Source organism: Camelus ferus, chromosome 18 (assembly GCF_009834535.1).
Source record: "Camelus ferus isolate YT-003-E chromosome 18, BCGSAC_Cfer_1.0, whole genome shotgun sequence".
Classification (NCBI taxonomy): Eukaryota; Metazoa; Chordata; class Mammalia; order Artiodactyla; family Camelidae; genus Camelus; species Camelus ferus.
The window spans coordinates 5,996,604-6,020,568 of NC_045713.1; the positions used below are offsets into that span (position 1 = coordinate 5,996,604).

General features: G+C 47.8%; 1 protein-coding gene and 1 long non-coding RNA gene across 13 annotated transcripts in view; both read right to left on the reverse strand.

Annotated features, from left to right (window-relative positions):
• The window catches only part of CUX1 (cut like homeobox 1), a 354,203-nt gene that overhangs the window by 300,735 nt on the left and 29,503 nt on the right, over positions 1-23,965 (reverse strand). The window lies entirely within an intron of this gene.
• Positions 15,022-17,998, reverse strand: LOC116657467. The gene is made up of 2 exons (XR_004312565.1): positions 16,058-17,998; positions 15,022-15,963 (listed from the first exon to the last, which is right to left on the reverse strand). It is a non-coding gene; the product is annotated as an uncharacterized LOC116657467 (long non-coding RNA).

The following is a 23,965-nucleotide window of genomic DNA, read 5'->3' on the forward strand; positions in this document are numbered from 1 at the left end:
GTTTTGAAACCCATCATGAGCTGAGACCACCCCCCTTAGCCCTCCCTCCTATAGGACCAAATCAGATGGAGCTGAGGCCTATGTTCTGCTGACGAGCCCTCAGGAGAATGCAGGGGGATTAACTCCACAGTCTCCCCAAGCTTGGGGGCTATGATCACAGACCAAAATCCACCGAAAAGTGGGGCTCAGACAGCAGCTTTAAGGAGCTATGGGTTTCCGAGAAGAAAATGCCAGAGAGAGGGCACTGGTGTCCACCAACCCTGAACCACGTCCACGCCCTGGCAACCTGCTTGGCTCCTCCATGGCAGACAGGTGAGTCCAGCGACATAAACATTTATGAAATTGACATGTGCAGGGCACTAGGCAGGGGCTTTTTAAGTGATCATTTACAGACTTCATCAGCATCTATCCTAAAATCACTCAATGTCAATTTAAAAAAAGCAACACTCCATACCACCTTCACAGCTTTAGCTGAACAACTTTAAAGGGACAAAAATGAAAACTCCACCACAAAGAGTTCAAAAAATCTTGTTAAACCAGCTCTACCACTTAAGGTTAAGGCATTTACCATCCCACAGTCTCAGTGAGACGCTGGGATGTTTCCCTTTCTGTTCACTTTCTCGACACTTCCTCAAGAAATCACCAGACGAGGTGCCCTAGATTCTTTTGTCCATTAATTTCTTTTTTTAAAGAATTTTACGTGTGCATGTCATATTTGGGAGGTGGGATTTGACTGACTGACTGATTGGTTTTAATAGAGGTATTGGGGATTGAACCCAGGACCTCATGCGTACTAAGCACACGCTCTTCCCCTGAGCTGTACTCCATTAATTTCGAGACAAGAGTCTGACGAAGGGCAGTGAAGAAGGAGTTCTGACCTTCTCCCGGCTCCCTGGAACACCCAACTCTAGGCTGGGGTAAGTGACAACACGGCCCCGGCTGTAAAAATGGACGTCAGGACTGAGCAGCTGCCCCGGCCCATGTGACCCCATAAGGGCTCCATGGGGGGTAGGACACAGGGCTGCAGGGCGCAGGAGGGCAGGGGACATGGCTCCTGGTCAGCGTCGCCATCTCAAGAGGGCAGCCCGAGCCACAAGGGACGAGGATCTGGCTTCCCAGCTGGCGGTGGTCCTGGGAGGTGGGGGGCATGGGGCTGGTGGGTGCACGGAGATGGGGGACAGTCCACTGCAGATCATCAAGCAGTGTCCCTAAAGGGAAGTGGGCAATGAGGCTCTGCGGGGAGCAGGACAAGGGCGGGTCTCAGCAACCATCTTTGGATTTGGCAGAGGCAGCCGGGGGAAGCCGGGGGAAAAGCCCAACGTGCTGCGTGCAGCCTTCAGGTCACACTGCTGCCCTCCAGCCCCCGCCCTCCCCTCTCTGGCCCACTCACTCGTCCATCTTCTCCAGAGTGAGGTCACCAAGGCTTCCTGTGCCCACAGCACCCACCACCTGACCTTGGCTGACCTTGGGCCATGCCGGTGTTTCCCTCCCATCTCTGTCTATTCCCCTCCTGCCTCCACTGTGCCCCTAACTGCAGGCTCCCCGTGTCAGTGCTCAGCCCTTGGCCCCCTTTCCCTTAAATTCTATCCCTCGGGAAACACGTTCACTTACTTACTACACAGTGTCAACAAATGCTGCCACGTGTCAGGAGGACCTGCGGCCAGTTCTGACTTTCCCGATCTCATGCATCCTATCCATGTGTTTATTAAGCACCTACTGTGGGCCAGGCACTAGGAACTGGGCACAAACAGGACAGACCCACCCTGTCTCTCGAGCATTTCTGTTGACTCAGGATGTCTGAAAGGCAGCGCGTCCTCCCCACCCACTTGCCGCCATCTCGATTTTGACCCAGAACTCGATTCACCTCCCTGTCAAGGCCACGTGCACGTCTGGGTTCATCCCTGCATCCTCCCTCCCTGCCTCCAAACAACAGTTAGCGCATCTTGGGTGGCGTTCCTCTTACTCCCCTGGCCTCTGCCACCCACTAAAGGCCCAATAACCCTGGAGCCCAGGCTCCAGGCACTTTCCCGCTCAGCTTTCTGCAGCCAGGGAGACACCCGACACATCACTGCAGCTGAATCACCTCCTGGTGGCTCAGGCCTAAATCACTGTGCCCAGCACTCAAGGCCTTTTGCTCTCCAACTGCCACTAATGCTCCAGCCTCTCCCCAGAGCCCTTTCAGACCCAGTCTGGCATCCTCGCATGCATAGGGACATTTCTCTTGTTGATTCTGAAAGCACTTACTGTCTGTCTTCTCTGCGTTCTTTGCCGTTCATGGTATTTCCTGCACAGTTAACTAGACCAAGTTCCACATGGCTACCTCTTCCCATAAATGGCCAGCGCCCAGGGGAATGAGGGGCTCCCTGAGAGCGACCAGGACTGCAGTCATCATAGATCAGTCACACCCCAGGAGCGCAAGATGGACAGAGGAGGGGGAGGACCTCCCAATGCCTGGACAGGGCCTGCAGACGGAGAGCCTCAGGGATGGGAGGGGACAAGTTCAAGACCCTCTGCCGGCCCAAGGAGGTGCCAGGCCACAGCAAGGCCAGGGCTTGGCGGCCAGCAGGAGGACAGAGCCGGCTCTGCATAGTCATGAGCCAGCTCTGCAGGGAGAACGGGAACTGATGAGACTGGTCCCGATGGACAGAAGGGAAGTTGAGCCACCCAGTGACCAAGGCGGGAAGGACTGGACTTCTGATACCTTTACACTGATGCAACAGTTAAAGCTACCGGTGGGTGATTCTACAAAGTTGGCTTAGAGCAAATTACCCAAAGTCTGAGCTTTTAGAGACACCCAGAGATGAAGGTCCAGAGGGAGAAAACCAGCAGGTTAAGAGCTGGTCAGCTGCCACACTCACTGGCTCCTGGGAGATGCCCCCAGCCCAGGTACCAGGGGAGGACACAGAGAAGTTTGCTATTGTCCTTCACACCTGTCCTCACCCCCGTGCCTCCCCCTTTCTCCCCTGCCAGAGCCTCAGGTCTGCCACGGCCATGCACTCGGCTCTCTGGGCGTGACTTCACCCTGGTCGCTGCCGACACCCAGGATAAGCAGGGCTTCTGTGAGGCTCTGGCTGTGAGACTTGCTGCCTGGAGGCCAGATTTAATAGTCTACCATGAAAATTGAGCATCCAAAGAGCTCCCTGAACAGCCGGGATGCTGCCGCCTGACCCAGCTCCATCACACAGTTTCCATTCCGGAAGGTACCTCTGTGTAAGGAACCACCAGCATTTCATCCACTGCTGTTGACTCTTCTCCACTTTGGAAAATTGAGCATACAGAGAAAAACAGAAGTAAAAGGACTGTGGTCATACAGAGCAGATTAATTATCACCATGGGAAAACCAAACCACACTGAAGCTTCAAATGGAACTGTTAAGAAACTTTTTGAACCTTCTTATATGGCACTTTCCCCAAAGGCCCCAGAGGTGCCTTCTTTATAAGCTTAGACATCAATCAGATGCTTAGAGGACAAAGGAGAATCACCTTTAACTCAACATTTATGGCTCGTGTTGTTCTGTGTCTCAGAGCTGAAATTCTCATGACTTCATTTGTTACCAACAATTTAATGAGCTGTTCATTGTATCAACCACGAATGATCAGCAAACAACTCTGCCTGCTCATTTATCTCCTCTAGTTTAATTTGCGTCCTTAAAATAAATGTTCATGTCTGCAATAAAGGGCCTGATATGATTCTTTTGTCTGGAGACTAAAACAAGCATGCCAGCTATCAGTGCCTTTGGTAGATTTCAAGGTCGTCTGCTTTGCCAGGATCTCACAAAAACAAGTGCTGTCTTTCCTTGAAACCACGAAAATGTCAGTCCCCTGAGGGCAGGAGCTGCCATTTTTTCAGTGCTAATCCCCAGTGCCAAGCCCGGGGTCTGGCCCTGACCAAGCAAACAACGAAGATTAGCTTAATTCTCGAGTGACTGCCCCTCCCATCGTGGCCATGGTGCATACAGCGCTAGCACATCTCTGCTCCTGCAAGGTTCAGGTCCACCTCTCCATGCTCATAAATATCTGTGTGCAGAGACCACATGCACTTGTGTAAATGGATGTGGCTGCCCGCAAGAGGACATGCGACATGGCACATGCTACACGGCTGGCTGCCTGCAGCTGGACTGTCAGACAACCCCTCCTCGCCATCCTGCCCACGTGCATGGGACACCAGAACTGTGTGTCCCCCACCATGATGAGAGGGTAAGGTTTAACCAACATCAGACTTTAACAGCGCACTCAGCCAAGGGGCCCCTCTGTCATCTGAAATTAATATACTGATTTACAGGGGGCTCCTAATAAACGTTTAACAACAGGAGAAACGCTGCGACTTGACAAAGTGACATTCTTAAAGGGACAGAGTAGCAATTTCAGCTGAAAGAAATAAAGGTTTAACTTAGCTAATCTGCATGAACATCAGTGCCTCTACAGCATCCAGAAATATGTTCTCAAAAGGTCATGTGCATAAGCATTCCCTGTGAAGAATAAAAACAGTTGTTCTGAGTTTCTTGACAAATAAGAATAACCGTTCTATAATAAGAGCAACTGCTGGTGGGCATGTGTAGCCAAACAAACAGGGCTTTGTGCACCTGGCCCTCCCCACCAAAGGACCACAGCGGGGCCGGCAGATGAGGAAGAAGGACAAGGGGGCCAGGGCCAGGAGGAGACTCAGACCTCGGACCCAGGAGCTTGGGCCCCAGCCTCGTTTTCTCTCATATGGCAGAGGCCATGGGCAAAGACTCAGCCCCTCTGGGTTTCAGTTTCTTTGTGATTAACTGAGAGGATCTGGTCTAATTTCTGTGAGTCTACAGAACATTTCAAATAAATCGTATGTATTGTAAATACTGTTGGGGAAATAGTATTCACCTCCACCCCCCTTTTTAGAAATAATTAAGGTGGCTCACTAAATATATCCGCCATCTTGAAACACCCCCAGATGAAACATAAAGTTTAAATAAGTTATTAAAAATAAGTGCCATGGTTAGGGAAATGCAAATCAAAACTACAATGAAATATGACCTCATCCCCATTAGGACGGCTTCTATCAAAAACAAAACCAAAAACAAACAGAAAACAAGCGTTGGTGAGGATGTGGGAGAATCAGAACCCCGCGTACTGTTGGTGGGAATGTAAAATGGTGCAGCCACTGTGGAAACCAGTATGGCAGTTTGTCAAGACATTAAAAATAGAAATACCATATGATTCAGCAATCCTACTTCTAGATATATATATTCAAAAAAATGAAAGCAGGGTCTCAAAGGGTTATTGGCCCACTCATGTTCATAGCAGCATCATTGACAAGAGCTAAAATGTGGAAGTAACCCAAGTGTGCATCCATGGATGAATAAACAAAATGTGGTCCATCCATACTACAGAATATTATTCAGCCTTAAAAAGGAAGGACATTCTGACACCTGTGACAACATAGATTATTAACCTTGAGGACATTATGCTGAGTGAAATAAGTCAGTCACAAAAAGACAAAAACTGTATGCTTCCACTTACATGACGTACCTAGAGTAGTCAAACTCAGATACAGAAAGCAGAAAGCAGCGGTGGGAAGGAGAGGGGTGAGGATGGGGAGTTAGTGTTTCACGGGAATAGAGCTTCTATTTTGCAAGTTGCAAAGACGGCCATGGACGGAGGTGCTGATAGTTGCACAAAAATATGAATGTGCTTAATGCCACTGAACTATACACTTAAAAATAGTTAAGACAATATATTTTATGTATATTTTACACTTTAAAATTTTTTTTGCCATTTTGGGAGGGGGCAGTATGGTAATGGAATTGTGTTTGTGTGTTTTTTTTTTTAAACATCCTTATCTTTTAAAGAAATACACTGAAATATTTATGGATGAAATAAGACATGTGGTCTGGGATTTGTTTCATAGTTAAGTTGAGGTGGGGACTGACAAAGTCCAGCTAAAACAAAGTGGGCCAGGAATGAGTGATTACTGAAGGTGGGTAATGGGTACAAAAGGATTCCTTCTACTCTTCTGTCTGGGTATATATATGAATTTCAAGCCACGTTTTCCAGATACACGGAGCAAGAAACTATCTTATCTGCATTAAACTTCAGGTGTGACATTTCCAGGCATAAAAATTGTGAACTGTAAGAAAACCAACAAAACAACTGCCCCCACACCAAGCCTGGTAATGAAATAAGTTTAGGGCATCCTTGGGCTGCAAATTTTACCAAGACTTTCAGTGTTCCTCAATGCAAATAAAGCCAGCCTAATTACTCAAAAAGAGGAAAAACCCACTTTTTTACAGGCAACTTAAAGGGAAAGGGGGCAGGTCCTGAGCTCGCCCAGCTGAGAATCTTCCCTGGGCACCTTCTGAGCCTGTTTAGGGGTGGGTGGGAGGGGAGTGGCTCTGAGAGGGTCACATTTCACAGGCAGCTGTTCTCTGTCAAACTGAAGGGCAAGAGCAGGCTGCAAGGGCAGGCGGATAATTCCACGGACAGCCTGGTGTCACTTGTAACGTGAACTAAACAGGATACAAACAGCATCTACTGTAGGGTACGATCCACTGCATAAACTCACCAGAACGTAAGCCCTGTGAGGGCAGGAATCACCTGGACCTCTCTCCTCGCCACCCCAGAACCAAGAGGAGTGTCTGGCACAGGGCCAGACGCTCAAGATGTGTTCCTGGAGTTCCTGATGGCGTGAAGGGGTACCATCAACCCATGTATTCACAGAGGAACATCGAAAGGAAATGCATCCTGGCGTGAATGGTGATTCTAACCCTGGTAGTGGGATTACGGGTATCTGATGCATGACTCCCAACAGCCTGGCCATGGAGAAATCTCATTCATGCTTCAAGGCCCAGCAGCAACATTACCGCCGAACTGGGATGTGCTGGCCACCCCGCCCTCCGCCTGGCCTCGCCCTGTGTAGTTAAGGCACTGGGCCTGCATCCTGTCCCCACCAGACGGGGACCCCGGAGGTCCAGCCAGCCTTGAATGAGCTTTGAAGCCCCAGCATCTGGTGTGGTGCCAGGCAGTTTGTTCAATTCAAATGACTGAAACATTTCACTTCCAAAATGTTGGGGTGAAAATGGGTGCAAATGTGACACCTGTTACTGACCCTGAACAGCTAACCCGAGTGTGGAAACAGGTCTTCCACTCAGAGGAGCAACTATTACGCAGAGTATCAGACGATCAGCATGGGCAACAGAAGAGAATCTGTGGCCCAGGAAACACTCTGCCAGGATAAAAAAGGTGACCAGGAGCACGTGCCAGCTTCCAGATGGAGGCTGCTGGAGTAACAGTCAAGCCCCCGTGGCCGGCAGGACGCAGGCAGAACCTGACAGTAAAGCGCGTGCCCACCTCCCCCTCCCACGGGGCGCAGGAACCGGTTCCGAAGCAAGGCAGCACCTCACACACTCAGAGACTCGAGGTTTCCATGGTGCAGAAGAATGGGTGCGTCGAGTTTCTAGATGAAGCAACTGAGGCCCAAGAAAGAGCAGTAACGGGTGGGTGAGGGCAGAGTCCCGCCCCACCCATGCCACCCCTGCCCCCGTGACACCCACGGACAGTCGCACCTCTGTGCCACTCTGGGGAAACTACTTCTTCATGGTGTTCCTTTTTTTTTTTTTTAGGTGTGGTCATGGTATTATGGTGTTTTTTAAAAACAGATGCATTACCTTTCAGAGATAACACATTAAAATCGTTATGCATAAAATAACATGACGGCCTTTTCAGAATTCTAGAAACGGGTGCGGGTAGTGACGAACCAGTCGGGCTGGGAGCCGTTAACTGGTGGGCCGGGTGAGGGTGCGTGGGGGTTCAGCAGAGCTGCCTCCCTACTTTGGTATGTTTGAGAGTTTTCATGAGGTAAAATTTGCTTGGGAAAGTGCTCCCCAAAAATACCTAGCAGCAGCAATGCCAGCTTCTTCGAGGAGAGTTTCGTTACTGCCCAGGTCTTCTCCAAAAAAAGAAGGGGGGAGGGGGAGGGGAGAAAGAAGGAAGGAAAAAACCCTCTATGACTGTTTTTAAGACACTGTCCCACAGAGCTTACAGCAGGAGAAAAAGAGAGGGCAGCTTATTGAACAAGTTATCAAGTTGGCGGAGAAAACAAGCCATGTCAGTGTTAGACCATTAAATCAGCATTCTGGCAAAAAACAGTACTTCCAAACATCCTGATGACAGCTGGATCAAACCCGCCAATACTTGACAGTAATAAATATAGTTATTTGGGAAGAAAAATAGGGAGTGACCTTACAGTTCCACTGAAATATGCCAAATAAGGAAAGCTTGAAGCTGTAGGAAATGGAAAAGAACGGCTAATATTTGGCAAGCTTCCTTTACGATCAACAAATTAAAATGTTAAGGAAGCAATTTGTTGAGAAAAGATATTTTTAAAAGGAGCTGAATCATGCAGGTTCGGCCCCGGATATGGTCAATTGGTAATTTTAAATCATCTTTTAAAAGTTAATGTTTTCAGCCCCCAGAAATTGCACTGAAGACAGCACCGAGTTAATCATGAACTCGCCTTGCTCGCAGCTCAGGTGGAGGGAGAAAGGCCTTAACTTCGTTCCACTGCAGCTCTGTTCTGCCCTTAACCCCAGGTCAGCAGCCACTGCAAACTCAGCTCCCATCCAGTCCCTTAAAGGATAAGAAGATAAACTAAAACACAGCCGCGAGTGGAGCTTTACCCACGTTTCCAAAGACATTCCGATGCCAATCCATTTTCAATCATTAGCCATCTGACCTACTTTGAATCTACAAAGCCTGACGTTACTGGATTTCTTCAACGAAAAAAAGAGGTAAAAGTGCACTGGTTTTCACGATCCAGGAATAAGTGGAGGACGTTCTTGTGATTAAAAGCCATTCCCGTTTCTAAGGGCCCAAGTGTCCCTTCGTTAAGGCGCCACGGTTCACGTGGGGGAAGGGGGCAGCTTTTATAAATAGTGGTTCATGTGACAATAAGTCGCTAAAAAAGAAAAGGTCTGGGAGAGGGGGAGAGGAGGGAGAACGGGGTGCTGTTTTATAAGGGGTGGGAAGGGGACATCTGAGACCTGGAGGAAGTAAAACCCACCGAGGCAAACCAAAGTCAGCCCCTACAGTGGAGTCCCCACCGCCAACCCCAAAACAGAAACCAAAACACTTTGGGTGAGACTTCTGTCCATTTGCTTTGGCTACAAGCTGCCCTAGCTTTGTTATAACCTTGACGAATCTAGATGCTGCATTTTTTCTTAATCAGTTCCCTGGTAATGAGCCCTACTCCTCGCTAACAACTGAAATACAGTGTCCAGTTTTCAAAATACTCTGTTCGTGAGCTCTCAGCATTCAGCTGTAATGTCAGCTGGGGTCGCTGATGGAGACATTGATGTACACTGGCCTGAACCACTGGAATGGTGGTCACCGGTGGTGACCCTCCGGACAGTGCCCGGGGAATAAGCCCGGCTCTAAGGGGGCTCTAAGGGTGCTGCCAGGACTGCCAGCACTCAGTGCCCACCCGCCCCCGGGGGACAAACCTGACGGGAGGAAACACATGGGAGCAGACAAAGTCAGCTGCACCACAGTCCAAAACGATTCCTTACAAGTCAGCCAACCTGGAGGCCCTGGAATTTTCCGGGGATAGTTCTATCGGCTGGCCGAAGGCCTGGCCTCGTCTCATCCCCAGCCAGAATGCAGACGAGAACACCTTCTCTGTTGGTGAAGTTTATTAAACAGCTTGCCTGGGGCACAGAAGAACCACCGCCATCACCTTCAGAGTCAAACTGGGGCCCCCTTGGCCCCACTGAGACAGAGGTCAGCCCGGCAGGCCTTGTATAGGCCTGAGGAGAGTTTGGTTCCTACTTAGCTTCTTCAGTCTGTCTTCACACGGATACTAAACACACAGGCTCTGCAAACTTGGCTGCTGGACGCACAACACCCACAGGCAGGTACCCAGAGAGCACGGGTCACGCACGCACCATCCACCCAAAGCATGCACACACGTCACAGAGCAGCGAGGCCTCCAAGCGGGCTCACGCAATCTCATGGTTCAGGTCACTCGCTCCCCAGCCTCGGCATCCTTACTGATAAAGCTGATCTCCGAAAATCGCCAGGAGAAACAGCTAAGGAAAAAACCCCTACCCTCTGTGCCCTGCCCCCTGCAAAAAATCCCAACTTGGGGGAAAAAAAAAAACCCTAAAAACCTTGGGAATAGGGGGTATAGCTCAGCGATCAGTGTGCCTGCTTGGTGTGCACTAGGTCCTGGGTTCAATCCCCAGTGCCTCCCTTTAAGAATAAAAAAAAACACCTCGCAATTCTGGGAAGCCACAGGAGGGCTAAGTCGCTCTGACCCAAGTCAGGTGAGGGGGCAACAGCCTGGCTGGGGCAGGGGTGGGCCAGACAAGCCCCATCCGTCCCTCCTGCCTCCCATGTGGGGAGACCGGCCCACATGTTAATCCCCAACTGGTTAAATTCCATCCTCTCGCTTCACCTGATTCCAACCTCACTGCTTTATTTAATTCAAAACAGCTGATTTCAGAGGTGTTCATCCTCATCTTTCATTCTCGTCCACATCATTCCAAAAGCCGACTATTAAGTAAAAGCGGTGAAAGGCCCTTCTGTGTTGAAAACATCTTTTATGTGTTGAAAGTGGATGAAAGTCATGCATTTTGACTCCTGGGGTGGGGGGGAGCATTTCTTTTTATTTCAACAGATATTTCAAAACTATGACATTTATTGAATGCTATGCTTCTTCTATGCAAGCCTCCGTGGGAGGTGCTGGAGCCTGGGAGTCAGCACGGCCCCTGCGCTGATAAGCAGGCCCATGCACAAAACACGGACCCAGATGACTGCAGTCCTAGGTGTGGGGAGGGCAGAAATATAGGGCAGGCCCGGAGTGCCCCGGGGTTCACAGGAGGACAGATTCCATCTGCTGGAGGGGATCGGAAGGGATTCATTCAAACAGAAACAGGAACTTGAGCCGGGCAGGACTTCGGAGGCCGAGGGGAGAGCATGGAGAGGGAGGGCGCTCCCAGGAGAAGGCACAGCTGAGCGGGCGGTGGGGGGTGGGGGGGTGTTCCTCCACCCAGGGGCCGGGGCGGCTGCCCACGTGGGAGTCAAGGAGGCGGCAGCAAGCAACAGAGCGAGGGGACACGGAGAGGTCAAGGAGGACAAGGCCTGAGGCAGGGTCCCAGGCTTCTTCTGGCTTCCAGAAAGCAGCTTCGGTTGAATAGGGAAGAGGGAACCAGAGAGAAGAGGGGCTTGGGAGGGGGCTTTTCCTCAAGTGTGGGAGCGACCGCGGCACAGCGTGGCGACCGGCTGCCCCAAAGTCCCCCCAGTTGGAGAAACAGTTGAACTTCATCTAACTGGGGCAGCCTTTGAAGTCACTAACCACAAGGAGGAAGCACTCCCTCGGGCCTGCAGGAAACAGATTGCGTGGCTGTGTCTGTCCGGCTGGGAGAGGCTCAGCCCTCGGAAGGGTTTTCCATCCAGAGGGAGCAAAGCCTGTCTGCTCGCACCATCTTTCTGTGACGTCCCTCTCACTTTCTAGAACCATGGGACTCCTGGACCCGCTCGTTTCTAGAGAATGGAGAACACCAGCTCCCATAACCGATGAAGGTTGCGGAGGAGGATGGACGAAGATGCAAAGCCCAGGAGATAAACAAGTTGCAACTGAAGAATAACATTCTAGTCAATATGTACCATTGATGACTCAAAACTTGGGTTACCTGCACACTTCCAGCTGACCTCAGCTGTTTCTTAACACAGGGGAGAACGCACAGAAAGTACCAGAGTGGATACTGTGACTTAAACTGAAATTCCTGCAAAACCACTGGTGACACTCCCATTGTGCCACAAGTTCATTGGGGTAAAGCCCTACTTCTTCCCAAGCCTCGTTTTCTTTGTCCATCAAGGAGAAATACCAGGCACTATGGAGAAAGAGACCACACCCCTCAGGGTGGGGCCTGGCAGGCAAGACCCCCAGGCCAGACAACCGGAGCTCAGCACCCCGGCAGAGGTGGGAGGCAGCCTGCGCAGGGCTGCGGGGTTTCCAAGCAGACTGGGAAGGAAGAAAGGGCTCCTCAGGGAGGCAGGGCCAGAGCTGGGGTTCCAAGCGACAGGGTCCACGCCCACCTCCCCCCACCCACAAAAGGGGAGAAGAGTGAGTTCCGAGGCAGGAAGTGGGATGTCAACGTGTGGGTAAGATTCCAGGCAAGAGGCAGAGACGAAATGACAGGGAGGGAGGGATGTGACTGATGCAGCAGACAGGCACATCCAAGTTGAGTCCGGTTTTAGTCCTCCTGTGTGTGCGTCCATAAAAACGGCGGGAGCCCTGCTGTTGAGCATGAGGTGGCACACAAATGTGAGATGCAGGTACCATTTTTCAGTCTGGTAAGGATGTTCTGGTTAATGACAGCTCCCATTTACAGAGCAGCTACCAACAGACATTTCATGTTTGTTTCCTCTTTTTGTTTTTATAGCACCCCAGCTAGGAAGGTCTCACCTTTCACAGATGACCGAGTGCAGACATCCAACCACAAAGTGATGGAGGATCTGAACCCAGGTCTCAGGTTCCAAAGCCCCCACGGCTTCCTTCTCCCCATCACAAGCAAGGCTAACGAGACTGGTGTTGGCGGCATTTCATGAAATCACTCTGAAGACCGTCCCCAACGTGTTAATCACGTGTCACTCACTGGCAGCCTGGTTGAAGGAGCTCCCAAAAGAAAGACAAAACTGACGTGTTTCCTGTAAAACCGGTGTCGTCACAGACGTATAGCCTTACCCATACTGTAAGGTCAGACATTTTGAAAACATGTGACTTCCCGTTTAAAAATGGCAGCTTAACACCCGACTTATCTCTGCTCCCTCCGGACTCACAGGAGTGGGTAGCAAAGGAGAAATCCACCAAATCTTCAAAGCTTTCCAGCTGCTGGACCAGCCGCAGCAGCCTTAACAGCCCAGGTGAAGCTCGCAGCTCGGCCCCAAGTCAGGCCTGCAGATTGAGCCTCCATCACCTTCCCCAGCAGCAAAGCCAGGGCTTTCACAGGAGAAAATGTCAGCCCAGGGAAAAGGGCACAGACACTGACACCTGTGGACTCCCCCCAGCAAAACACCTGGCTGATCCCTTATAGCGAAGGCCACCAGTCAGCCGCCCCCAAACCACCCCCGAGACACACACACACACACACACACACACAAACACACACGAGCTTCCATTATACGCCTGCTAGGGCCTTGCTCGTATATGTGGACAGATGATGAAATGTCACCAGACATTTGAGGAAACCTCTAACTGGCACCAAAAAAAAAAAAAAAAAAAAAAAAAAAAAGAGAGAGAAAAGGAGCAGAGACAAAGCAACAGGAGAAAGAATAAAAAATTTGGGTCCACTCATAAAATTGGTTATAAACATCAGAGAAAAGGGAAACCACGTTTCCTACAATATCATAGATGACTCTCCACTATGGAACAAGTGAAAAAAGCATGTTCCAGAAATCTACATGCAGAATGATGATACTGGGTTTTTTTTATATATATATAAAGCTCAAAACCAAGCAAGAGTACATAATAGAGTATTTAAACATATACAAATTTGTGATTTTTTTAAAAAGCCCCACACATTTTAACATGATATTAACAGATACAACACTTAGGACAGTGACCACCTGTCCTGGATGGGGGGTAAGGGAAACGGGGGTGAGGTGTATACAGGTCTATGCAAATTACCAGTAATGTCTGGTTCTTGGGTTGAGGGTTGAGGGGGAGACAGTTCACAGGTGTTGATTACATCATCACACTTTGTAACATACAAAATGTGTTACATACAGTTGTTTACATGTATTAAGTATTATGTTTCCTTAATGATTTCAAAAAGGAAAAATGAAGTGAAGTGGATGCAGGGAACAGAAGAAAACTTTTTTATTTTATACTGTGGTGGAATGCAGCCGGTGAGATGAGAGCAGACGCTGTATCTACGAAACAAGAACAGGCCCTAAGAAAGGAAGGAGGTTAAAAATATGATAGATACAAGTTTACAACAACTGTGAGGCTGAAAAGTTCTCCACGAAAATGCATCCAAAAAGACAGATATGGAAGGTGAAAGGTGAGAAAAAGCTGCTGAGAGCACGAGGCCCAGCACCTGAATAAGGAGTTCCAGAGGGCAGGAAACAGGGCGAGAAAATAAGACCCACACCCGGGTGCGTTTTCATGATGCCTGAAAAAGAAGACTAAGACTGGACTCTAAAAGGTGTTACAGAGGAACAGCACAGGGCGGGAAATCAGACGCCCTCGCCCCCAGGAATCCCAGACGCTGGGCCTTTCCAGGTCCAAAGGCAGTGCTTTCCAATCTGGAATTCTACACTCAGCGACAACTGATATAGGACAGAATGAAGGCCTTGTTGGGCTGCAGATACGGGCACCCTTTATCAGGAAGTTACTGAAGAAGATCCTGCCGCCCGCCCCCTCCACGGAAAAAAAAACACGGAATCCAAATCAGGAAAGACAAAAAGGGAGGCTTCAGGATGATGGGGAAGGGGACCTGGAGGGCAGCTGGGCCCTGGGCCTGGCAGCAGCTACTCTGACTGGAGCAGAACACGGGGACGGGAGGGGTGATGCTAAAAAAAGATGAAACCCCACCTACCTGCTAGGTCCCCACGTTTTAAGAGACTTGTATTACTGGAGGAGAGTTTAGGGATAAACTGGGTACCATAAGCACAACATGAATACTTACGTAGTCATAGCTATCAACCTTGAATACTTGAAAATCATTTGAGCCCCAAAGAGAAACCTGACTAATCTGAGATGGGAAGAGAGGAGGAGGGGCCTCTGCGAGGCCTAACCCCCCAAACACGGCTCTTAGTGCCCGGTCAGGGCTGGAAACTCAGCTCCACAGACAAGAGACTGGGCTGCAGGAACTGGAGAAGTGGGCGGCTGCTGGTTCTTTTTAATAATGAGCCTAATAGAATTTTGATTAAAAATGACCATGAAGTATTTTGAAAGAAAGAAAACTTACAAAATCAAGGACTACCTTTAGACAATTTTTATTTTAAAGTTAAAAATGTTCAAGATATCCAACTTCTTCGTTCCTTTTTTTTTTTTTTTTTTTTTGCCCTGAACAAATTTAAACTGTGATCACCACAGAGGCCATTTGGAAAGGCATTAATTCTTCCTTATAACTATTCTGACTCCCAAACCTCTCTCATCCATGACCCCTTTTTGAGCGGCTGAACCTGGGAGCTTTGCCCACCTGTGGGATGGAAGTGTCCAATGGGGATGCTGCCCGCGCCTGCGGGACTGGAAGCGCAGCCCAGGAGGCCCACACACCTGGACCAACCACAGCCTCCACTTCCTGGAGCCCCGGGCCTGCCAGTCTCCTAGGAGCACTTGTGTGGCAGAGAACTGTCAAGTCCTGAGTGTTGGGTTCTGTCTTCCTTGTCAACCAAGATTTTTTACCAGCCTTTTCTGACTTCGCTTCTTCAGTCCTTGCTGACGCATATTCTGTACAACTATCTGACCACTTTATCCACATTTCATATTTCTATTATAAATCTGAAAGTCAGATCCAAGTGGTTTCCTACATTCAAAATTCAGCCGATGGTGCCACCCCATTCAAAACCCTGTGACAGAGGATGGAGCACAAACACTGGCCACACTGCCCCTCTCCCAAACCTCCAGCCCAGCTGCCCTGCAGAAAGGGACAGGGTTGGCTACACACAGCCCAAATCTGCTGCCAAGGAAGGAATACCTACTTGGAAACAGTCAAGATCTTGGCCAAGAAAACAGAAGTCAGAGCCCGGCAGGGAAGTCACAAGGCACATTGGCTTATCCTGCTCGCAGCGGTCAGCGGTCAGCGGTCAGCGGTCACCAGAGAGAGGACCCCCGAGCTCTCCATCCAGGCACAGAGATGCCCTGCAAGTATTCGGTCGGGCTACACGCTTTCTGTCTTCCATTTGCTGTACGTTTCAGAAAGTACCAGAAATGGTTCTCATCCTTAAGGGTAAGCCTACTCCATGAGCACAGAGCCTCACTCTGCACAAAAGTGGTAAATTCTGGATTAATTTGGCCCCTGTGGAGGCCTAGCAGGCTGAGAAAACAGGAGGAAGAGAAAAATTCAAATACTCACTTGTCCCAATCAACACTGGGAATCAAGTGGCTTGAAGGACCCTTTCGCCATCTGGATCTGAAAGGGTTTCCACTTCGAAATTCCTCCTCTGTCGGAAGTTTGCCACCAAATATCAGAAGCCAAAGGTACCAAGTACTGAGTGACTCCCGTTTTTCATTTCTCTCTGAACATTCGACACCCAGAAGCAGGCTTTTGCCTCAAAAACCCATTAGTCAAAAGGAGGTGAGTTTAATGTTTAAGCAGATTTTTGTTTTAATCATCTAAGGGGGAAAAAAGTCTCCAGGGAAAAGCATAAAAGAAATGAAAGTAGTAAACAACACAGCAGTACGCACCCAGTGACCCAGACGGCTGGGCGGCGGTGCTGACACGTGACACACGACGTTGCCGTGGGGTCACCGCTAGGACTCTTACTCCAAGGCAGTCTTTCTTGGTGAGCTAACAGCGTCACAGACTTCCCCTGACTTTTTCATTTGGAGGCTAAAAGACATTTAGGATAGTGTATCGGGCACTAAGCTGAGTCTCAGCAAGTCCCCTATGGAATAAGTAGTTTTATCACTATTTTACAGAGGAAGCAGGTTAAGTGCCCAAAGTCACACAGCCAGTAAACAAGGAACCAACATTCCAAGTAAGATGGGCCGACAGGGTGGGCAGCTGACAGAGTCTGGGGACAGCCAAAGGCAGGCCACCTAGAAAACCCCACATTCTTATGCTGAGAGCTACCACCGCCAGGTGACAGTGTGCCCGAGATGCTCCCCAAAGCACACTTTCCAAACAAGTATGTCTCCAGCCTTGGCCCTGACACTGGTGAAGACACTACCCTCCCCATGGCAGTAGGTATATTCATCAGAACATCGAGGCGCTTCCCAGCGGCTCAGGCGAATCATAATGAAGGTCAAGGCTGAAATCAGTAGTGCATCCCCCACAGCCCTCGACAGCCTACACGTGGGAGGACCTTCCTCTCCAGCAGCAGCCCCGGCCTGTGGGCCTGACTTCTGGTCCCCTGCTCTCAAGCTGCCCGCTAGTCCTGCAGCGAGAACTTCCCTTGCCTTCTTCCAGTTTGATGTTTTAATATGTGAAGACCTTAAAAAGCAGACAATCAATACCATCAAAACTGTGTGTGACAAAGGAGCTAGGTTTAAAACAGGCTGGGGATAGGGCCCCGGGGCCTCGCTTGCATAACCACACAGGCTGTGTACACCGCCCCCTCGCAGCCCAGCCCACTGGCTGCCACTTATGTCCTGAAGCTCAACTGGGATGATAAGGGAGGAGTCACTCTTATCAAAATAGGAATTAAATAAAACCAGCCATCCCTTTAAAAGGATCTAGAGGATTGCTTCTCAAACTTTCATGTGCACGTGAATCACCTGGGGCTCTCATAAAAATGTGGATTCCTCCTCAGTTGGTCTGGAGCCTGATGTTCTGCACTTCCAACAAGCTCTCAGGTGCCGCTGATGCTGCTGATCTCTGGACCACTCCAGCACAAGCGTCTATATTTGAACAGCGCTTTCCGATAGAAATATAATATATGCCACATAAGTCACTTTAAATGTTCTGGCAGCCCCAGGTCTGGCTAGCCAGCCTCCTCTACTCCCTCCCACCTCTACTCCAAACCCCGGCTTAGTGCCGATGGGTCTGAGCCAGGAGGTAATCGGCATTGTAGCTGTACAGCAACTGTACCTCAAATATAAACAGTATAAGGAACCGCTAAGCACCCATCTCCCAGCTTCAACATTGATCAATTCATGGCCAGTCTATACTGTACCCCACTCTTTTAGAAAACAGCAAGTCCCACCCCACACTAGCAGAGTCGGAGTCTCTGCGGGTGATCCCTCCCCCAGGGGATCCTGAAACACAAGAGGGTAGGGCAGTAACATCAGAGGGAGGAGGCAGCCCTAGGAGAGCAGGTGCGACTGGAGCAAAGCACCAAGAGGTCGCCCAAGAGGCCTTACGGCAACCACCGCCCCCGCCCCCGCCCCCGCCCCCGCCCTCTGCCCTGGGGCACACCCTCCACCAGACTCCACCCACAAGCTGCGCCTTTAACTCTTCCCCCCGGGGCAAGGAATCAGCTGATACCCTGGGGTCTAGGCGACCACAGGTCACAAGGAATAATAGCCAGAAGGAGAACAAACACTAGAAGAGACAGACCAACTAGTCCAACAAGCTGCAGAGAGAAAGCAGAGTTAAGGAGCAGGAACATAAAATGAGCACAGTCAAAACCAGTAGAGAAAAGAGAGGCTGGTGAAACAGGAAATAGGACAGAGATATTGATAAACTGTAGAAACTGACAGGAAACAATAAACACAGGAAACGGTCTTAATTTCAGGAATGATCCAGATTCTAAATTTCAGAAGAATCAAATAGATCACATAATTTTAAAACCCAGCAGAGGAAAATTCAACCCAATAGAACTTTACAAGAAAATATACCCCCCCCAAAAGTAACAATAGAAGAAAACACAAAATGAAATTGCAGAAGTCCTAATATAATCACAATGATCACAAATGTACAGCAGTTAAATTCACTAATCAGACAGACTCTCAACCTGGGTTTAAATAAACAAGATCCTGCATCATGTATCTATAATAGACACATTTAAAGCAGGACTGGTGGGGAGGGTATAGCTCAGTGGTAGAGTACATGCTCAGTGTGCACAAGGTCCTGGGTTCAATCCCCAGTACCTGCATTAAACTAAATAAAGCAAAAAAAAGTACATGGAAAGATTGGAAATAATGAAAGAGAAAAGGCTTTATTGAGCAAACAGAAACTAAAAACGAAGGAAAAAAACAAACAAAAAGAAGGATAATTTTAACAGTAAGTCAAACAGAATTTAAGATGAAAAACATCATAAAGGATGAAGAAGAGTCTACATATACACCAGAAAAGGGAACAATTAATCAGAAAAATATAAAGATCATAATCATATGTGCATCTAACAATATAGCCTAAATATAATATAAAGGAACACCTGTCAAAACTAGAGGAAGAAAATTAGCAAAGATACAGGAAAATTAAGTAATATGAATAAGCTCAAAATAATAGAGAAAAATTTATCCCTCCCCCCAAAAAACACATTATTTTTTAGCACATGTGGAACACTTACAAAAAATCCACTCTGTGCAAAACCACAAAAAGTTCTCTGATATTCCAAAGAAGTCGGGATCGTGTCAGCTGTGTGCACTGTGTTAGACCATGTGCACTAAAAACAGACATCACCATAATAAGTTATTAAAGAAAAATGTCAAAAATCTAAAATACATATGCTATTAAATAACCCTGGGGTTAAAGAGGAAATTATAAGGGAAATTACAAAATGAATACAAAATTACAAAGTGCATAAAAATGAAAGCACTGCATGTCAAAATTTGCAGAACACCGCTAAAGGAATACTTAGAAGAAACATTACGGCTTTGAATACGTTTATCAGAAAACGAGAGAGAAGTCAAATTAAAAAGCTGAGCCTTCAAATACAGAAGTCAACAGAAGAGAGTGACCTCAAAGAGACAAGAGTAAAATAAAGGTGAGAAACCAGCCACATGAACAAAAACTAAAGACAAAGAGGTTAAAAAGAGCAAAAGCTGGGTTTTTCTTTCCAGAGTAGTAAGATAACAAAACCCAGGGCAGGGGGAGGCTGTAGCTCACTGGTAGAGTGCATGTTTAGCATGCATGAGGTCCTGGGTTCAATCCCCAGAGGTACATAAAAGTATCATAAACAAATAAAAATAAATAAACCTAATTATCCCCCCCAAATACAACTCTATGTGAGCCTGGAAGTTTAAAAAAAAAGGCTAAATAATGGAAATAATATAAACAATCACACAAGAAAAAATTTTAAAGCCTAGGTGGAAATGGATATGTTTCTGGAAAATTATAAAATGCCAAAATCAGTCTATGAACAGAAAACTCAGGTAGACTGAAAACAAAGAGTGAAATGATAAACACCTCCCAGGCTACTCTCAGGTCCCATGGTTTCACAGGTGAGTACGAACAAAGTGAAAGATATGGGTGATCTTCACCGTATTACAAATGGTTCCAAAACAACTTTCACCCATTTTATGGGACCAGGATAACCCCAATTCTAACTGGATAAAAATAAGAAAACTGTAGGCCAGTTTTATCGAGTGACAACTGTACATCTAATCCAACAGTATTTCAAAATACACGTCAAAGAGTTGATCACAGAATGCAATGGGCGCTTCAACATCAGAGCATTAATCACTGTTAATTCACCACATTCACGGACTGAGGGATGAAAGTCACACAGACATGAACAGATTTAAAGGAAAACATCAACACCTGCATGATGAAAGCTCTCAGAGAAGTGGGGGAAATGGAGTCATGTAGTTCCTCAACCTGATCAGAGCTTCTACTGAAAACCTCCGTTAGGCACAGTCCCACTAAGACCGGGAAAGAAGAGGCAGAGCCCCGTTACCGGAGTCCTTGGGGTTCCGGCTGACAAGACAAGTCACTCGGACGTAAGTAGAAAAAGGAAAGGGACAAACAAAAGTGTCACTTTTTTGCATGTGATATTCTCCCCAGAGAAAAGCAACAGAATCAACTGAACCAGGAAAGCCAATGAGAGATTCAGCAAGCTTGCCAGTTTCAAAAGTAGTAAACAAAATCCAGTTGTTTCCCTCCCTACCACAATCAGGAAAAAAAAATTTTTTTAAGAGCAAAAAGTCAGTCTTCACAATACTACAGAAACTGTACCAAACTAGGGATGAACTAATAATGGAAGCACAAAACCTTTCTGGAGAAAGACCTAAGCAAATGAAGAATATCCTCCATCAAGCATGGGGCAGCCTAAAAATTCTTAATTCTCCCCCAGGTTAACCTGTATATTTAATCCAAACCCAACAAAAACTCCAGCAGAACGGAAGGGGAACTTGATGGAAATGTGCACAGAATAACGGGCCTGGAGGAGCCAAGATATCTTGAAAGAGAAAAGCGAAAAGAGCAAATTCACTCGATCAGAAATTAAAACGTATAAAACCATGGTAATTAAAACGGTGTAGTACCAGTGCAGGAAGAAACACAAGAGGGTCGTGGAACAAAAGAACTACCCAGAAACGTATCTATATATCTAAATGTATATGGGGACTTAGCGTACAAAAGACGCGACTTCCCCAATCACCAGCTAGGAGATTGGACAGCTCTAGTGCTGGAAAAACTGACTACCTCACACCCTGTACAAAAATCATCTCCAACCTAAAGATCTAAACGTGGAAGACAATCTCTACGGCTGTCAAAATATGAACATCTTTGTTATCTTGAGTGGGGGAAGATTTTCTCAAAAAGACTGAAATGAAAAGTTGATAGACTTGACTTCATCAGAATTGGGTTTTTCTATTTATTGAAGGTCAATGAAGACAAATCGACAAACAAATGAGAGGTTGGAAGATATTTACAAAAGTGAAAACCCACAAAGGATTAGCATGTAAACATAAGGAATTCTGGCAAGTCAACAAAAAACAGTAAACCATTAAAAAAGAAAAAAAGGAAAAACATATATGACCAATTTACAAAACGGTAAAGCAGAAAATCTAAATGAGTACAAAATGAGGTTTATGACCTGTGTAAACCTCACCGGTGATCAGAGAAAAATCACAAGGCTGAAAGGCCACTTTAAAACCATCAGGCTGGCAGAAAGTCTCTAGTAAGTGCTGATGAGACCCTGAAGAGCAGAGTGGCGCAGCCGCTCTCAGGAGCAATCTGGCAGCGTTTGGTGAAATTAGGAACACTTCACCCGGGCACTCAGCAATCCTACTCCTGGACATCTGTTAGGAGACGTGTGTTAGGATGCCCAAGGCCACCAAGGGCGGCCATTCCCAGGGAAATGGACGTGTGAGTTAGGGTGGTGATATGGACTGCATGGTGTATCCCCCAAATTCATATGCTGAAGCCCTAGCCCTCCAGGTGATGGTGTTTGGAGGTGAGGCCTTCAGATTTATATGAGATCATGAGGGTGGGGTCCCCATGTGGGATTAGTGTCCTTGTAACAGAGCTCCCTCAGTCTCTCTCTCAAGCCTCCGTCATGTTGAGCATACAGTGGGAAGATGGCTCTCCCCAGGAACCGAATCTACAGGCACCTTGAGCTTGGACTTCTCAGCCTCCAGAACTGTGAGCAATAAATATCTGCTGTTTAAGCCACCAGTGCACCGTACTTTTTGTTCTAGCAGCCGGAGCTGACTAAGACATGGATTCCAAAGATGGAATCCCATGCAGCTCTCATGAATGATGAAATTTACAGGGAGTAACATGGACAGATCTCGTAAAGAGTGAGGAATGAAAGGGAAGAGGAGAAAGATTTATAGCACAATGCCACACTTATGAGTTAGAACTATGTATACATACAAAACAGGCTACATACTTTACAAGAATACATCCATATAAAGGCATATTAAACACTAGAATGAGGAGAGGAGGGGACTAGAAATGGGGATGGAGCACAAAGGAGAAAAAAAGTAGCAAGATAAATCATGATGTGCTGTGAAGAAGTGATTAACGCAACTCGTATGGGAGGAGACACGTGTGTGCACACATGCACACACACAACACACACACATCTGCCCTGGAGGCAGGCAGAAAACAGGGATTCAGTTCTTCCTGCCTCTAGTGTAGAAATGAGAGTGTTAAAGCTCTTACAATTTCACTTAAAATTTTTCAATCTTTAACATAACACAACTGGCAAGATGTTCCTGAACTTTCAAAATTAGTGAGCTGAGCTGATAATGGCCCCGTATTTCTATTCCACTAAGGAAGCAAGACGAAACCCCTATCTGAATTGACAGACACACACACACAACTGAAGATTTGGCATTTTGCTGTAACTTATGGAACATGTCAATTTCATTCACCATTTAGACCAGCTTCTAATTATATACTTAACTGAATATTAACCATTCTAATTGCTCAATGCTTTACTGGCTGGATCTAAAGTATTGAGGGACATCTGGCTTGGCAAATGGAATTCTGCTTGCTCTTTGAAAGGAGAGCTTTGAGTGCTCACTTTTGTCTAACACCCTTAGGTCCACCTTCACCCAGGACCTCAGAGCATCTCAGAAACATGACTTGCAAGTCCACACTGAGCCGTCAGGAGAAGCTTTCTGTGAGCTAGCTGGGTCTTAGGTGGAGGCTCTTGTTTCACATCAGAGAGCTGGGGGAGGCGCAGCTGGGGAAGCGAGGGCCCAGGTCCTCCCACCCTCCTGCTCTGCATCCTCTGTGCTTGCCGGTCATCCTGGGTGGGCTCCAGGCTCTGGTGCTAAGATGACGCTGGCGGGCCTGGGCAGCATTTTCTCCAATGCGCCTGCTCACAGACAGAAAGTGGCGGTTTGTCCTGGCTCCTCGCCTTTTATCAGAGCAGCAGCACCATAAGCCACTCTGCCTGGCAGTCCCTATCTCTCCAGCCAAAACAAAGGGAAATGCCCACCGCACCTGGCCGGGGCAGAGAGCCCCTGCGGGTGAGTCAGGAGGGAGGGCAGGGAGAGGAGCGATCCCCGGGGAGTGGGGCAACCAACAGTGTCTGCTCTCATTCACACTCCTCCACAGCCTCCCCACCTAATAGTCGTTCCCAAGGAGGGGGACAGAGGGGACACACCCCCACCAGTAAGGAACCCAAGAAGTCAGAGGGAAGACCAGAGCTGAACAGACCACCTTGGAGAAAACAAGCGCGACACAGAAGAGGTCAGAAAGTAACAGACTCAAAAAGTTACACACAGAGTTACTACAGAGGACCCAGCAGTTCCACTCCTACATCCCCAAGAAAACTGAAAATCAGCAGTCACATAACAAATTTGTATCCAGATGTTCGTAGCAGCATTATTTGTACTATCCCCAAAGTGGAACCAATCTGAATGCCCATAATTTATGAAAGGGTAAACAAGACGTTGCATCTCCATACCAAGGGATGTT